The 16,602-nt window shown below is 45.0% G+C and overlaps 3 non-coding genes across 3 annotated transcripts; all 3 read left to right on the top strand.

Annotated features, from left to right (window-relative positions):
• Positions 1 to 6,627: 6,627 nt before the first annotated feature.
• trnav-cac (transfer RNA valine (anticodon CAC)) lies at positions 6,628 to 6,700 on the top strand. The gene has a single exon. It is a non-coding gene; the product is annotated as a tRNA-Val (tRNA).
• Positions 6,701 to 9,977: 3,277 nt separating this feature from the next.
• Positions 9,978 to 10,050, top strand: trnav-cac (transfer RNA valine (anticodon CAC)). The gene has a single exon. It is a non-coding gene; the product is annotated as a tRNA-Val (tRNA).
• Positions 10,051 to 13,326: 3,276 nt separating this feature from the next.
• On the top strand, positions 13,327 to 13,399 carry trnav-cac (transfer RNA valine (anticodon CAC)). The gene has a single exon. It is a non-coding gene; the product is annotated as a tRNA-Val (tRNA).
• The last annotated feature ends 3,203 nt before the right edge of the window (positions 13,400 to 16,602 follow it).

The raw sequence follows: 16,602 nt of genomic DNA, 5'->3' as shown, positions 1-16,602 counted from the left end.
GCTTTGTTCTTCAACTAGAGCCTTTTACATGGACAAAAGCTGAGCTGTCTTGCATGCTTTCCCATCTGCAAACCTGCCTTCGAATTTGCTTGAACAAATCTGCTCTCGTAGTGAAATGTAATGCAAATCCATTTAATTACAGTGCAAAGCGTTGTTAAGTTTTTCTCCAACCTGGTTCTGATCATATGCCATTCTGTTGGAGAGTGTAGTTACCGCCTTCTGATCTTGGCCGAAAAGCAGTACCGCACTTGCCTTCCTTGCGCAGGCGGCTCGGTTCAAAGACAGGAAAGAAGCAGATGCTCTGGTGTCACAGCGCACCACGAATTCCTGAACTTGTCTGTTTGTCAAATGTACCTCAGGTCGTCTCAGAAAAACCTCATTTGGAAGCTGTCAATCGTTATTCAACGTGCGAGAAATGGCACCAGATGTCCTGAATCATGTTTTGGAGCAATTCGCACGTTAGTTACTCATTCAGTCAACAACAGCAATGAAAGAAATTACACTCTGAGAGGAACCTTTGAACTTGCGCATTCATAGCGTCGCTCGTATTCAGGTCCGCCCCGAGATCTAAGTCATGTTGGAACTGAAACGGAGGAATCGACAGAGAGGCTACAGAATGACATCGCATCCATTTGGTTTTCTTTAAATCACTGACGAGCAGGAAAATGTAAACGGCGAGGGCGAGTGGTGAAGTGAGGCAGTTGCAGCTCTGGTGAAATTCCTTCTTTGTGATTCACTCAGCAACTAGAGACGTGAAGGTGACTCAGGCGTGAAAGCTCTTCACATCGAGAACAAAAAGCACTCAAGGGCAGTTAGCACCTCTTCTGGAGTGGGGGTGGGGTGAGGTAATTACCTTTTGACTTCTGTTACTATGTTCAGAAACTGGCTTTTAGATAGAGGTGAACAGAAACTGCATTTCTAAAAAGCACCATGGAATTTAGCAAAAGTTATTGAGTCACTTCTCGTCGATTTCCACACAGGTTTCCAATTCAGTTGGTATCCATGTGGCTCATGTCCAGGAGTGAACATCTCAGCAGCAAATTGCACGGTTAAGGTAAAAGGCAAGGAAAGTGACATCTTGAACTGGCTCCGAGGTCAGAGCATCCTCACAATGTGATCTGTCGTTCTCGGTTTGTAATGCTGCCTCCGGTTTTAGGGTGGAGAACATTCTTTGGGACTCTTATTCTGAAAAAAAACAGACACAGTGAGTGAAAGTATGCTGCACGGTATGATGTGGAACACGGCCTGCACAGGTTTGTGCATTTTCCCTGTAGTCCGGTGTGTTTCGTGTTCCGTGTAAACGTGAAAGTCGTCCTGTTTCGAGCAATGGGTGAAATCATTTAGCAAAGCAAGAATGGAAATTCCAGTAATGTCAAGCAGCTCATGGTTATTTGACCAAATCATAAGCGAACCCATATTCTCACGCACTCACAGATACATTTGTAGCTGAAAAGAGTCTGAGAAGATAGACTTAGCTTACAATTGATTTTTGTCTGGATTGATGGGCTATCAATATTTGCTGCGAAATTGACATTGTAGCCGGGAACATCGCAGCAGCCGTGCGAGTCGGAGAGGAATCATGGAACGCTTTTCATGTGAATTTACCTCTGTTGTTATGCAGGAGCACAATTGGAAATACAAGAAAATGAGGCGTTGCGGCGGGCTGGTTGTGTGGCCGAGCGGTCTAAGGCGCTGGATCCAGATTTCAGTCTCGAAAGAGGTGTGGGTTCGAATGCCACCACTGCCATTTCTGCTGATCAACTCCAACGCTGCAGCTTGTTAAAATGCTATTTCGGTGCCCACTGCATATTAATGTCAAAAACAAAAGTAACATGGGTTTGCTTTCCCGGGATTAACTGTGGTCTGGAATACTACCAAATATTTCAGAAATGTCTCTGCTGTCATGATCGTGTTCGCCTCACGTGCGGTAAATCGCAAACAGTTCTGCCGTCCCAGGCGAGTTGAGTTTTTCCTGGAACCGAATGCAGACTGTTATTTCATCGCTGTTGTGAAACCAAGTCTACCGGTGACTCTACTCGTTGTTATTTGGGTTTCCAGCTGATGGGAAAATCGTTCCAATGAATTTCGATGTCATACCTTATTGAATTTCTCCCATTTCCTTCATTTCCGTCCTGGAAACATCGGAAGGGAAAGGTAATCTAATCGAGACTGTGATTGGTGAAATTCACTTTTACCGGCCAATTCAGATTATGTTCTTTCTTTCTCTCTCTTCAGCATTTTCTGGAAAGTGGTGGTGCACTAAGGCTGCAGTATGTTTGAAAGAGTCGTTTGGAAATGCCCTGTTGTTAGTTGTGAGATTACTTTATGACTCATGCCCTCGGATTGTATCACATTTAACATTCATGCATCTCTGTGTCTGAAAATGCATGAGGTATGCCAGTTTTGTTTGTGTTCCGTGTTAAATGCTTTCTGTTTTGCGATTCGCACAATAAATTTCGATTTAACGGGGTTTCTGAGGTAACTTCCAGCAGCAAAAATCCTCAGCTGAGGATCTGGGAAAATTTCACAGAGTATGGTCAGTCGGAGCTAAAGTCAGGAAGTCGTTCGTTTCTGCAGTGTTTCACAATACTACCTTTCCCGTGAGCAGTCGAACAGACTAAATGATTGTGCCACAGACTGCCATGGCAAACTCCGCTAAAAAGTAATCCTTTAAAGCCAGTGGATGCAACACGACGTTATTCGGGTACACCGTGGAAAAAGATACTTCGGTGGACCTCGTCCATGCTCACCACATAGCCAAAATTAAACAAGTCCCGTTCCCCAGCATTTGGCCCCAATCCCTCTAAACGCATCCTATCCAGAAATTCACCCGATTACCTTTGCAATTTTCTGAGTGTAATAGCCTCCTCCACTTCCTCTGGTAGATCATTCCAAACACGCACTACCTTCTTTGTGGGAAATGTGCTTTGTCACTTTCAACCCGCTCACCTTAAAGCTATGCTGTCGACTTTTCATCTCACACCAACTTGGGTAAAACACGTAAATACCCAGTTTACCACCCTTCCATAAGGTCATGTCGCATTTGTTTCGCTGCAGGGAAAGTTGTCCCAGCCTATTCCACCTCGCCCTACGGTACAAACATCGACGACATCTTTGTCTATATTTTGTCATCAATTTACCGTGTCTTTTCTTTTCGTTTTCAAGAGTCAATTACGTTGGACAACAACGAGCTATTGGAAACAGAAAGGTGAAACGTGGAACGGATTCCACTTTCAGTGCTGGACGCCACTGAGCCGCAGGACGGGCGGCTGTGGCTTGTTTCTGTAGTATAGTGGTCATCACGTTCGCCTCACACGCGAAAGGGCCCCAGTTCGAAACTGGGCAGAAACTGCTTTGTTCTTCAACTGCAGCCTTTTACATGGACAAAAGCTGAGCTGTCTTGCATGCTTTCCCATCTGCAAACCTGCCTTCGAATTTGCTTGAACAAATCTGCTCTCGTAGTGAAATGTAATGCAAATCCATTTAATTACAGTGCAAAGCGTTGTTAAGTTTTTCTCCAACCTGGTTCTGATCATATGCCATTCTGTTGGAGAGTGTAGTTACCGCCTTCTGATCTTGCCCAAAAAGCAGTACCGCACTTGCCTTCCTTGCGCAGGCGGCTCGGTTCAAAGTCAGGAAAGAAGCAGATGCCCTGGTATCACAGCGCACCACGAATTCCTGAACTTGTCTGTTTGTCAAATGTACCCCAGGCCGTCTCACAAAAACCTCATTTGGAAGCTGTCAATCGTTATTCAACGTGCGAGAAATGGCACCAGATGTCCTGAATCATGTTTTGGAGCAATTCGCACGTTAGTTACTCATTCAGTCAGCAACAGCAATGAAAGAAATTACACTCTGAGAGGAACCTTTGAACTTACGCATTCATAGCGTCGCTCGTATTAAGGTCCGCCTCGAGATCTAAGTCATGTTGGAACTGAAACGGAGGAATCGACAGAGAGGCTACAGAATGACATCGCATCCATTTGGTTTTCTTTAAATCACTGACGAGCAGGAAAATGTAAACGGGGAGGGCGAGTGGTGAAGTGAGGCAGTTGCAGCTCTGGTGAAATTCCTTCTTTGTGATTCACTCAGCAACCAGAGACGTGAAGGTGACTCAGGCGTGAAAGTTCTTCACATCGAGAACAAAAAGCACTCAAGGGCAGTTAGCACCTCTTCTGGAGTGGGGGTGGGGTGAGGTAATTACCTTTTGACTTCTGTTACAATGTTCAGAAACTGGCTTTTAGATTGAGGTGAACAGAAACTGCATTTCTAAAAAGCACCATGGAATTTAGCAAAAGTTATTGAGTCACTTCTCGTCGATTCCCACACAGGTTTCCAATTCAGTTGGTATCCATGTGGCTCATGTCCAGGAGTGAACATCTCAGCAACAAATTGCATGGTTAAGGTAAAAGACAAGGAAAGTGGCATCTCGAACTGGCTCCGAGATCAGAACATCCTCACAATGTAATCTGTCGTTCTCGGTTTGTAATGCTACCTCCGGTTTTAGTGTGGAGAACATTCTTTGGGACTCTTATTCTGAAAAAAACGGACACAGTGAGTGAAAGTATGCTGCACGGTATGATGTGGAACACGGCCTGCACAGGTTTGTGCATTTTCCCTGTAGTCCGGTGTGTTTCGTGTTCCGTGTAAACGTGAAAGTCGTCCTGTTTCGAGCAATGGGTGAAATCATTTAGCAAAGCAAGAATGGAAATTCCAGTAATGTCAAGCAGCTCATGGTTATTTGACCAAATCATAAGCGAACCTACATTCGCACGCACTCACAGATACATTTGTAGCTGAAAAGAGTCTGAGAAGATAGACTGAGCTTACCATTGATTTTTGTCTGGATTGATGGGCTATCAATATCTGCTGCGAAATTGACATTGTAGCCGGGAACATCGCAGCAGCTGTGCGAGTCGGAGAGGAATCATGGAACGCTTTTCATGTGAATTTACCTCTGTTGTTATGCAGGAGCACAATTGGAAATACAAGAAAATGAGGCGTCGCGGCCGGCTGGTTGTGTGGCCGCGCGGTCTAATGCGCTGGATCCAGATTCCAGTCTCGAAAGGGGTGCGGGTTCGAATCCCACCACTGCCATTTCTGCTGATCAACTCCAACACGGCAGCTTGTTAAAATGCTGTTTCGGTGCCCACTGTATATTAATGTCAAAAACAAAAGTAAAATGGTTTTGCTTCCCCGGGAATTAACTGTGGTGTGGAATACTACCAAATATTTCAAAATGTCTCTGCTGTCATGATCGTGTTCGCCTCCCGTGCGGTAAATCGCAAACAGTTCTGCCGTCCCAGGCGAGTTGAGTTTTTCCTGGAACCGAATGGAGACTGTTATTTCATCGCTGTGGTGAAACCAAGTCCTCCGGTGACTCTACTCGTTGTTATTTGGGTTTCTAGCTGATGGGAAAATCGTTCCAATGAATTTCGATGTCATACCTTATTGAATTTCTCCCATTTCCTTCATTTCCGTCCTAGAAACATCGGAAGGGAAAGGTAATCTAATCGAGACTGTGATTGGTGAAATTCACTTTTACCGGCCAATTCAGATTATGTTCTTTCTTTCTCTCTTTTCAGCATTGTCTGGAAAGTGGTGGTGCACTAAGGCTGCAGTATGTTTGAAAGAGTCGTTTGGAAATGCCCTGTTGTTAGTTGTGAGATTACTTTATGACTCATGCCCTCGGATTGTATCACATTTAGCATTCATGCATCTCTGTGTCTGAAAATGCATGAGGTATGCCAGTTTTGTTTGTGTTCCGTGTTAAATGCTTTCTGTTTTGCGATTCGCACAATACATTTCGATTTAACGGGGTTTCTGCGGTAACTTCCAGCAGCAAAAATCCTCAGCTGAGGATCTGGGAAAATTTCACAGAGTATGGTCACTGGAGCTAAAGTCAGGAAGTCGTTCGTTTCTGCAGTGTTTCACAAGACTACCTTTCCCGTGAGCAGTCGAACAGACTAAATGATTGTGCCACAGACAGCGACGGCAAACTCCGCTAAAAAGTAATCCTTTAAAGCCAGTGGATGCAACACGACGTTATTCAGGTACACCGTGGAAAAAGATACTTCGGTGGACCTCGTCCATGCTCACCACATAGCCAAAATTAAACAAGTCCCGTTCCCCAGCATTTGGCCCCAATCCCTCTAAATGCATCCTATCCAGAAATTCACCCGATTACCTTTGCAAGTTTCTGAGTGTAATAGCCTCCTCGACTTCCTCTGGTAGATCATACCAAACACGCACTACCTTCTTTGTGGGAAATGTGCCTTGTCACTTTCAGCCCGCTCACCTTAAAGCTATGCTGTCGACTTTTCATCTCACACCAACTTGGGTAAAACACGTAAATACCCAGTTTACCACCCTCCCATAAGGTCATGTCGCATTTGTTTCGCTGCAGGGAAAGTTGTCCCCGCCTATTCCACCTCGCCCTACGGTACAAACATCGACGACATCTTTGTCTATATTTTGTCATCAATTTACCGTGTCTTTTCTTTTCGTTTTCAAGAGTCAATTACGTTGGACAACAACGAGCTATTGGAAACAGAAAGGTGAAACGTGGAACGGATTCAACTTTCAGTGCTGGACGCCACTGAGCCCCAGCACGGGTGGCTGTGGCTTGTTTCTGTAGTGTAGTGGTCATCACGTTCGCCTCACACGCGAAAGGGCCCCAGTTCGAAACTGGGCAGAAACTGCTTTGTTCTTCAACTAGAGCCTTTTACATGGACAAAAGCTGAGCTGTCTTGCATGCTTTCCCATCTGCAAACCTGCCTTCGAATTTGCTTGAACAAATCTGCTCTCGTAGTGAAATGTAATGCAAATCCATTTAATTACAGTGCAAAGCGTTGTTAAGTTTTTCTCCAACCTGGTTCTGATCATATGCCATTCTGTTGGAGAGTGTAGTTACCGCCTTCTGATCTTGGCCGAAAAGCAGTACCGCACTTGCCTTCCTTGCGCAGGCGGCTCGGTTCAAAGACAGGAAAGAAGCAGATGCCCTGGTGTCACAGCGCACCACGAATTCCTGAACTTGTCTGTTTGTCAAATGTACCTCAGGTCGTCTCAGAAAAACCTCATTTGGAAGCTGTCAATCGTTATTCAACGTGCGAGAAATGGCACCAGATGTCCTGAATCATGTTTTGGAGCAATTCGCACGTTAGTTACTCATTCAGTCAACAACAGCAATGAAAGAAATTACACTCTGAGAGGAACCTTTGAACTTGCGCATTCATAGCGTCGCTCGTATTCAGGTCCGCCCCGAGATCTAAGTCATGTTGGAACTGAAACGGAGGAATCGACAGAGAGGCTACAGAATGACATCGCATCCATTTGGTTTTCTTTAAATCACTGACGAGCAGGAAAATGTAAACGGCGAGGGCGAGTGGTGAAGTGAGGCAGTTGCAGCTCTGGTGAAATTCCTTCTTTGTGATTCACTCAGCAACCAGAGACGTGAAGGTGACTCAGGCGTGAAAGTTCTTCACATCGAGAACAAAAAGCACTCAAGGGCAGTTAGCACCTCTTCTGGAGTGGGGGTGGGGTGAGGTAATTACCTTTTGACTTCTGTTACAATGTTCAGAAACTGGCTTTTAGATTGAGGTGAACAGAAACTGCATTTCTAAAAAGCACCATGGAATTTAGCAAAAGTTATTGAGTCACTTCTCGTCGATTCCCACACAGGTTTCCAATTCAGTTGGTATCCATGTGGCTCATGTCCAGGAGTGAACATCTCAGCAACAAATTGCATGGTTAAGGTAAAAGACAAGGAAAGTGGCATCTCGAACTGGCTCCGAGATCAGAACATCCTCACAATGTAATCTGTCGTTCTCTGGTTTGTAATGCTACCTCCGGTTTTAGTGTGGAGAACATTCTTTGGGACTCTTATTCTGAAAAAAACGGACACAGTGAGTGAAAGTATGCTGCACGGTATGATGTGGAACACGGCCTGCACAGGTTTGTGCATTTTCCCTGTAGTCCGGTGTGTTTCGTGTTCCGTGTAAACGTGAAAGTCGTCCTGTTTCGAGCAATGGGTGAAATCATTTAGCAAAGCAAGAATGGAAATTCCAGTAATGTCAAGCAGCTCATGGTTATTTGACCAAATCATAAGCGAACCTACATTCGCACGCACTCACAGATACATTTGTAGCTGAAAAGAGTCTGAGAAGATAGACTGAGCTTACCATTGATTTTTGTCTGGATTGATGGGCTATCAATATCTGCTGCGAAATTGACATTGTAGCCGGGAACATCGCAGCAGCTGTGCGAGTCCGAGAGGAATCATGGAACGCTTTTCATGTGAATTTACCTCTGTTGTTATGCAGGAGCACAATTGGAAATACAAGAAAATGAGGCGTCGCGGCCGGCTGGTTGTGTGGCCGCGCGGTCTAATGCGCTGGATCCAGATTCCAGTCTCGAAAGGGGTGCGGGTTCGAATCCCACCACTGCCATTTCTGCTGATCAACTCCAACACGGCAGCTTGTTAAAATGCTGTTTCGGTGCCCACTGTATATTAATGTCAAAAACAAAAGTAAAATGGTTTTGCTTCCCCGGGAATTAACTGTGGTGTGGAATACTACCAAATATTTCAAAATGTCTCTGCTGTCATGATCGTGTTCGCCTCCCGTGCGGTAAATCGCAAACAGTTCTGCCGTCCCAGGCGAGTTGAGTTTTTCCTGGAACCGAATGGAGACTGTTATTTCATCGCTGTGGTGAAACCAAGTCCTCCGGTGACTCTACTCGTTGTTATTTGGGTTTCTAGCTGATGGGAAAATCGTTCCAATGAATTTCGATGTCATACCTTATTGAATTTCTCCCATTTCCTTCATTTCCGTCCTAGAAACATCGGAAGGGAAAGGTAATCTAATCGAGACTGTGATTGGTGAAATTCACTTTTACCGGCCAATTCAGATTATGTTCTTTCTTTCTCTCTTTTCAGCATTGTCTGGAAAGTGGTGGTGCACTAAGGCTGCAGTATGTTTGAAAGAGTCGTTTGGAAATGCCCTGTTGTTAGTTGTGAGATTACTTTATGACTCATGCCCTCGGATTGTATCACATTTAGCATTCATGCATCTCTGTGTCTGAAAATGCATGAGGTATGCCAGTTTTGTTTGTGTTCCGTGTTAAATGCTTTCTGTTTTGCGATTCGCACAATACATTTCGATTTAACGGGGTTTCTGCGGTAACTTCCAGCAGCAAAAATCCTCAGCTGAGGATCTGGGAAAATTTCACAGAGTATGGTCACTGGAGCTAAAGTCAGGAAGTCGTTCGTTTCTGCAGTGTTTCACAAGACTACCTTTCCCGTGAGCAGTCGAACAGACTAAATGATTGTGCCACAGACAGCGACGGCAAACTCCGCTAAAAAGTAATCCTTTAAAGCCAGTGGATGCAACACGACGTTATTCAGGTACACCGTGGAAAAAGATACTTCGGTGGACCTCGTCCATGCTCACCACATAGCCAAAATTAAACAAGTCCCGTTCCCCAGCATTTGGCCCCAATCCCTCTAAATGCATCCTATCCAGAAATTCACCCGATTACCTTTGCAAGTTTCTGAGTGTAATAGCCTCCTCGACTTCCTCTGGTAGATCATACCAAACACGCACTACCTTCTTTGTGGGAAATGTGCCTTGTCACTTTCAGCCCGCTCACCTTAAAGCTATGCTGTCGACTTTTCATCTCACACCAACTTGGGTAAAACACGTAAATACCCAGTTTACCACCCTCCCATAAGGTCATGTCGCATTTGTTTCGCTGCAGGGAAAGTTGTCCCCGCCTATTCCACCTCGCCCTACGGTACAAACATCGACGACATCTTTGTCTATATTTTGTCATCAATTTACCGTGTCTTTTCTTTTCGTTTTCAAGAGTCAATTACGTTGGACAACAACGAGCTATTGGAAACAGAAAGGTGAAACGTGGAACGGATTCAACTTTCAGTGCTGGACGCCACTGAGCCCCAGCACGGGTGGCTGTGGCTTGTTTCTGTAGTGTAGTGGTCATCACGTTCGCCTCACACGCGAAAGGGCCCCAGTTCGAAACTGGGCAGAAACTGCTTTGTTCTTCAACTAGAGCCTTTTACATGGACAAAAGCTGAGCTGTCTTGCATGCTTTCCCATCTGCAAACCTGCCTTCGAATTTGCTTGAACAAATCTGCTCTCGTAGTGAAATGTAATGCAAATCCATTTAATTACAGTGCAAAGCGTTGTTAAGTTTTTCTCCAACCTGGTTCTGATCATATGCCATTCTGTTGGAGAGTGTAGTTACCGCCTTCTGATCTTGGCCGAAAAGCAGTACCGCACTTGCCTTCCTTGCGCAGGCGGCTCGGTTCAAAGACAGGAAAGAAGCAGATGCTCTGGTGTCACAGCGCACCACGAATTCCTGAACTTGTCTGTTTGTCAAATGTACCTCAGGTCGTCTCAGAAAAACCTCATTTGGAAGCTGTCAATCGTTATTCAACGTGCGAGAAATGGCACCAGATGTCCTGAATCATGTTTTGGAGCAATTCGCACGTTAGTTACTCATTCAGTCAACAACAGCAATGAAAGAAATTACACTCTGAGAGGAACCTTTGAACTTGCGCATTCATAGCGTCGCTCGTATTCAGGTCCGCCCCGAGATCTAAGTCATGTTGGAACTGAAACGGAGGAATCGACAGAGAGGCTACAGAATGACATCGCATCCATTTGGTTTTCTTTAAATCACTGACGAGCAGGAAAATGTAAACGGCGAGGGCGAGTGGTGAAGTGAGGCAGTTGCAGCTCTGGTGAAATTCCTTCTTTGTGATTCACTCAGCAACCAGAGACGTGAAGGTGACTCAGGCGTGAAAGTTCTTCACATCGAGAACAAAAAGCACTCAAGGGCAGTTAGCACCTCTTCTGGAGTGGGGGTGGGGTGAGGTAATTACCTTTTGACTTCTGTTACAATGTTCAGAAACTGGCTTTTAGATTGAGGTGAACAGAAACTGCATTTCTAAAAAGCACCATGGAATTTAGCAAAAGTTATTGAGTCACTTCTCGTCGATTCCCACACAGGTTTCCAATTCAGTTGGTATCCATGTGGCTCATGTCCAGGAGTGAACATCTCAGCAACAAATTGCATGGTTAAGGTAAAAGACAAGGAAAGTGGCATCTCGAACTGGCTCCGAGATCAGAACATCCTCACAATGTAATCTGTCGTTCTCGGTTTGTAATGCTACCTCCGGTTTTAGTGTGGAGAACATTCTTTGGGACTCTTATTCTGAAAAAAACGGACACAGTGAGTGAAAGTATGCTGCACGGTATGATGTGGAACACGGCCTGCACAGGTTTGTGCATTTTCCCTGTAGTCCGGTGTGTTTCGTGTTCCGTGTAAACGTGAAAGTCGTCCTGTTTCGAGCAATGGGTGAAATCATTTAGCAAAGCAAGAATGGAAATTCCAGTAATGTCAAGCAGCTCATGGTTATTTGACCAAATCATAAGCGAACCTACATTCGCACGCACTCACAGATACATTTGTAGCTGAAAAGAGTCTGAGAAGATAGACTGAGCTTACCATTGATTTTTGTCTGGATTGATGGGCTATCAATATCTGCTGCGAAATTGACATTGTAGCCGGGAACATCGCAGCAGCTGTGCGAGTCGGAGAGGAATCATGGAACGCTTTTCATGTGAATTTACCTCTGTTGTTATGCAGGAGCACAATTGGAAATACAAGAAAATGAGGCGTCGCGGCCGGCTGGTTGTGTGGCCGCGCGGTCTAATGCGCTGGATCCAGATTCCAGTCTCGAAAGGGGTGCGGGTTCGAATCCCACCACTGCCATTTCTGCTGATCAACTCCAACACGGCAGCTTGTTAAAATGCTGTTTCGGTGCCCACTGTATATTAATGTCAAAAACAAAAGTAAAATGGTTTTGCTTCCCCGGGAATTAACTGTGGTGTGGAATACTACCAAATATTTCAAAATGTCTCTGCTGTCATGATCGTGTTCGCCTCCCGTGCGGTAAATCGCAAACAGTTCTGCCGTCCCAGGCGAGTTGAGTTTTTCCTGGAACCGAATGGAGACTGTTATTTCATCGCTGTGGTGAAACCAAGTCCTCCGGTGACTCTACTCGTTGTTATTTGGGTTTCTAGCTGATGGGAAAATCGTTCCAATGAATTTCGATGTCATACCTTATTGAATTTCTCCCATTTCCTTCATTTCCGTCCTAGAAACATCGGAAGGGAAAGGTAATCTAATCGAGACTGTGATTGGTGAAATTCACTTTTACCGGCCAATTCAGATTATGTTCTTTCTTTCTCTCTTTTCAGCATTGTCTGGAAAGTGGTGGTGCACTAAGGCTGCAGTATGTTTGAAAGAGTCGTTTGGAAATGCCCTGTTGTTAGTTGTGAGATTACTTTATGACTCATGCCCTCGGATTGTATCACATTTAGCATTCATGCATCTCTGTGTCTGAAAATGCATGAGGTATGCCAGTTTTGTTTGTGTTCCGTGTTAAATGCTTTCTGTTTTGCGATTCGCACAATACATTTCGATTTAACGGGGTTTCTGCGGTAACTTCCAGCAGCAAAAATCCTCAGCTGAGGATCTGGGAAAATTTCACAGAGTATGGTCACTGGAGCTAAAGTCAGGAAGTCGTTCGTTTCTGCAGTGTTTCACAAGACTACCTTTCCCGTGAGCAGTCGAACAGACTAAATGATTGTGCCACAGACAGCGACGGCAAACTCCGCTAAAAAGTAATCCTTTAAAGCCAGTGGATGCAACACGACGTTATTCAGGTACACCGTGGAAAAAGATACTTCGGTGGACCTCGTCCATGCTCACCACATAGCCAAAATTAAACAAGTCCCGTTCCCCAGCATTTGGCCCCAATCCCTCTAAATGCATCCTATCCAGAAATTCACCCGATTACCTTTGCAAGTTTCTGAGTGTAATAGCCTCCTCGACTTCCTCTGGTAGATCATACCAAACACGCACTACCTTCTTTGTGGGAAATGTGCCTTGTCACTTTCAGCCCGCTCACCTTAAAGCTATGCTGTCGACTTTTCATCTCACACCAACTTGGGTAAAACACGTAAATACCCAGTTTACCACCCTCCCATAAGGTCATGTCGCATTTGTTTCGCTGCAGGGAAAGTTGTCCCCGCCTATTCCACCTCGCCCTACGGTACAAACATCGACGACATCTTTGTCTATATTTTGTCATCAATTTACCGTGTCTTTTCTTTTCGTTTTCAAGAGTCAATTACGTTGGACAACAACGAGCTATTGGAAACAGAAAGGTGAAACGTGGAACGGATTCAACTTTCAGTGCTGGACGCCACTGAGCCCCAGCACGGGTGGCTGTGGCTTGTTTCTGTAGTGTAGTGGTCATCACGTTCGCCTCACACGCGAAAGGGCCCCAGTTCGAAACTGGGCAGAAACTGCTTTGTTCTTCAACTAGAGCCTTTTACATGGACAAAAGCTGAGCTGTCTTGCATGCTTTCCCATCTGCAAACCTGCCTTCGAATTTGCTTGAACAAATCTGCTCTCGTAGTGAAATGTAATGCAAATCCATTTAATTACAGTGCAAAGCGTTGTTAAGTTTTTCTCCAACCTGGTTCTGATCATATGCCATTCTGTTGGAGAGTGTAGTTACCGCCTTCTGATCTTGGCCGAAAAGCAGTACCGCACTTGCCTTCCTTGCGCAGGCGGCTCGGTTCAAAGACAGGAAAGAAGCAGATGCTCTGGTGTCACAGCGCACCACGAATTCCTGAACTTGTCTGTTTGTCAAATGTACCTCAGGTCGTCTCAGAAAAACCTCATTTGGAAGCTGTCAATCGTTATTCAACGTGCGAGAAATGGCACCAGATGTCCTGAATCATGTTTTGGAGCAATTCGCACGTTAGTTACTCATTCAGTCAACAACAGCAATGAAAGAAATTACACTCTGAGAGGAACCTTTGAACTTGCGCATTCATAGCGTCGCTCGTATTCAGGTCCGCCCCGAGATCTAAGTCATGTTGGAACTGAAACGGAGGAATCGACAGAGAGGCTACAGAATGACATCGCATCCATTTGGTTTTCTTTAAATCACTGACGAGCAGGAAAATGTAAACGGCGAGGGCGAGTGGTGAAGTGAGGCAGTTGCAGCTCTGGTGAAATTCCTTCTTTGTGATTCACTCAGCAACCAGAGACGTGAAGGTGACTCAGGCGTGAAAGTTCTTCACATCGAGAACAAAAAGCACTCAAGGGCAGTTAGCACCTCTTCTGGAGTGGGGGTGGGGTGAGGTAATTACCTTTTGACTTCTGTTACAATGTTCAGAAACTGGCTTTTAGATTGAGGTGAACAGAAACTGCATTTCTAAAAAGCACCATGGAATTTAGCAAAAGTTATTGAGTCACTTCTCGTCGATTCCCACACAGGTTTCCAATTCAGTTGGTATCCATGTGGCTCATGTCCAGGAGTGAACATCTCAGCAACAAATTGCATGGTTAAGGTAAAAGACAAGGAAAGTGGCATCTCGAACTGGCTCCGAGATCAGAACATCCTCACAATGTAATCTGTCGTTCTCGGTTTGTAATGCTACCTCCGGTTTTAGTGTGGAGAACATTCTTTGGGACTCTTATTCTGAAAAAAACGGACACAGTGAGTGAAAGTATGCTGCACGGTATGATGTGGAACACGGCCTGCACAGGTTTGTGCATTTTCCCTGTAGTCCGGTGTGTTTCGTGTTCCGTGTAAACGTGAAAGTCGTCCTGTTTCGAGCAATGGGTGAAATCATTTAGCAAAGCAAGAATGGAAATTCCAGTAATGTCAAGCAGCTCATGGTTATTTGACCAAATCATAAGCGAACCTACATTCGCACGCACTCACAGATACATTTGTAGCTGAAAAGAGTCTGAGAAGATAGACTGAGCTTACCATTGATTTTTGTCTGGATTGATGGGCTATCAATATCTGCTGCGAAATTGACATTGTAGCCGGGAACATCGCAGCAGCTGTGCGAGTCGGAGAGGAATCATGGAACGCTTTTCATGTGAATTTACCTCTGTTGTTATGCAGGAGCACAATTGGAAATACAAGAAAATGAGGCGTCGCGGCCGGCTGGTTGTGTGGCCGCGCGGTCTAATGCGCTGGATCCAGATTCCAGTCTCGAAAGGGGTGCGGGTTCGAATCCCACCACTGCCATTTCTGCTGATCAACTCCAACACGGCAGCTTGTTAAAATGCTGTTTCGGTGCCCACTGTATATTAATGTCAAAAACAAAAGTAAAATGGTTTTGCTTCCCCGGGAATTAACTGTGGTGTGGAATACTACCAAATATTTCAAAATGTCTCTGCTGTCATGATCGTGTTCGCCTCCCGTGCGGTAAATCGCAAACAGTTCTGCCGTCCCAGGCGAGTTGAGTTTTTCCTGGAACCGAATGGAGACTGTTATTTCATCGCTGTGGTGAAACCAAGTCCTCCGGTGACTCTACTCGTTGTTATTTGGGTTTCTAGCTGATGGGAAAATCGTTCCAATGAATTTCGATGTCATACCTTATTGAATTTCTCCCATTTCCTTCATTTCCGTCCTAGAAACATCGGAAGGGAAAGGTAATCTAATCGAGACTGTGATTGGTGAAATTCACTTTTACCGGCCAATTCAGATTATGTTCTTTCTTTCTCTCTTTTCAGCATTGTCTGGAAAGTGGTGGTGCACTAAGGCTGCAGTATGTTTGAAAGAGTCGTTTGGAAATGCCCTGTTGTTAGTTGTGAGATTACTTTATGACTCATGCCCTCGGATTGTATCACATTTAGCATTCATGCATCTCTGTGTCTGAAAATGCATGAGGTATGCCAGTTTTGTTTGTGTTCCGTGTTAAATGCTTTCTGTTTTGCGATTCGCACAATACATTTCGATTTAACGGGGTTTCTGCGGTAACTTCCAGCAGCAAAAATCCTCAGCTGAGGATCTGGGAAAATTTCACAGAGTATGGTCACTGGAGCTAAAGTCAGGAAGTCGTTCGTTTCTGCAGTGTTTCACAAGACTACCTTTCCCGTGAGCAGTCGAACAGACTAAATGATTGTGCCACAGACAGCGACGGCAAACTCCGCTAAAAAGTAATCCTTTAAAGCCAGTGGATGCAACACGACGTTATTCAGGTACACCGTGGAAAAAGATACTTCGGTGGACCTCGTCCATGCTCACCACATAGCCAAAATTAAACAAGTCCCGTTCCCCAGCATTTGGCCCCAATCCCTCTAAATGCATCCTATCCAGAAATTCACCCGATTACCTTTGCAAGTTTCTGAGTGTAATAGCCTCCTCGACTTCCTCTGGTAGATCATACCAAACACGCACTACCTTCTTTGTGGGAAATGTGCCTTGTCACTTTCAGCCCGCTCACCTTAAAGCTATGCTGTCGACTTTTCATCTCACACCAACTTGGGTAAAACACGTAAATACCCAGTTTACCACCCTCCCATAAGGTCATGTCGCATTTGTTTCGCTGCAGGGAAAGTTGTCCCCGCCTATTCCACCTCGCCCTACGGTACAAACATCGACGACATCTTTGTCTATATTTTGTCATCAATTTACCGTGTCTTTTCTTTTCGTTTTCAAGAGTCAATTACGTTGGACAACAACGAGCTATTGGAAACAGA

The sequence above is a fragment of the Chiloscyllium plagiosum genome, unplaced genomic scaffold (genome assembly GCF_037043375.1).
Source record: "Chiloscyllium plagiosum isolate Xiang-an unplaced genomic scaffold, Cpla_swu_hap1 HiC_scaffold_20, whole genome shotgun sequence".
NCBI lineage: Eukaryota > Metazoa > Chordata > Chondrichthyes > Orectolobiformes > Hemiscylliidae > Chiloscyllium > Chiloscyllium plagiosum.
This window is presented reverse-complemented; position numbering and strand designations above follow the sequence as displayed.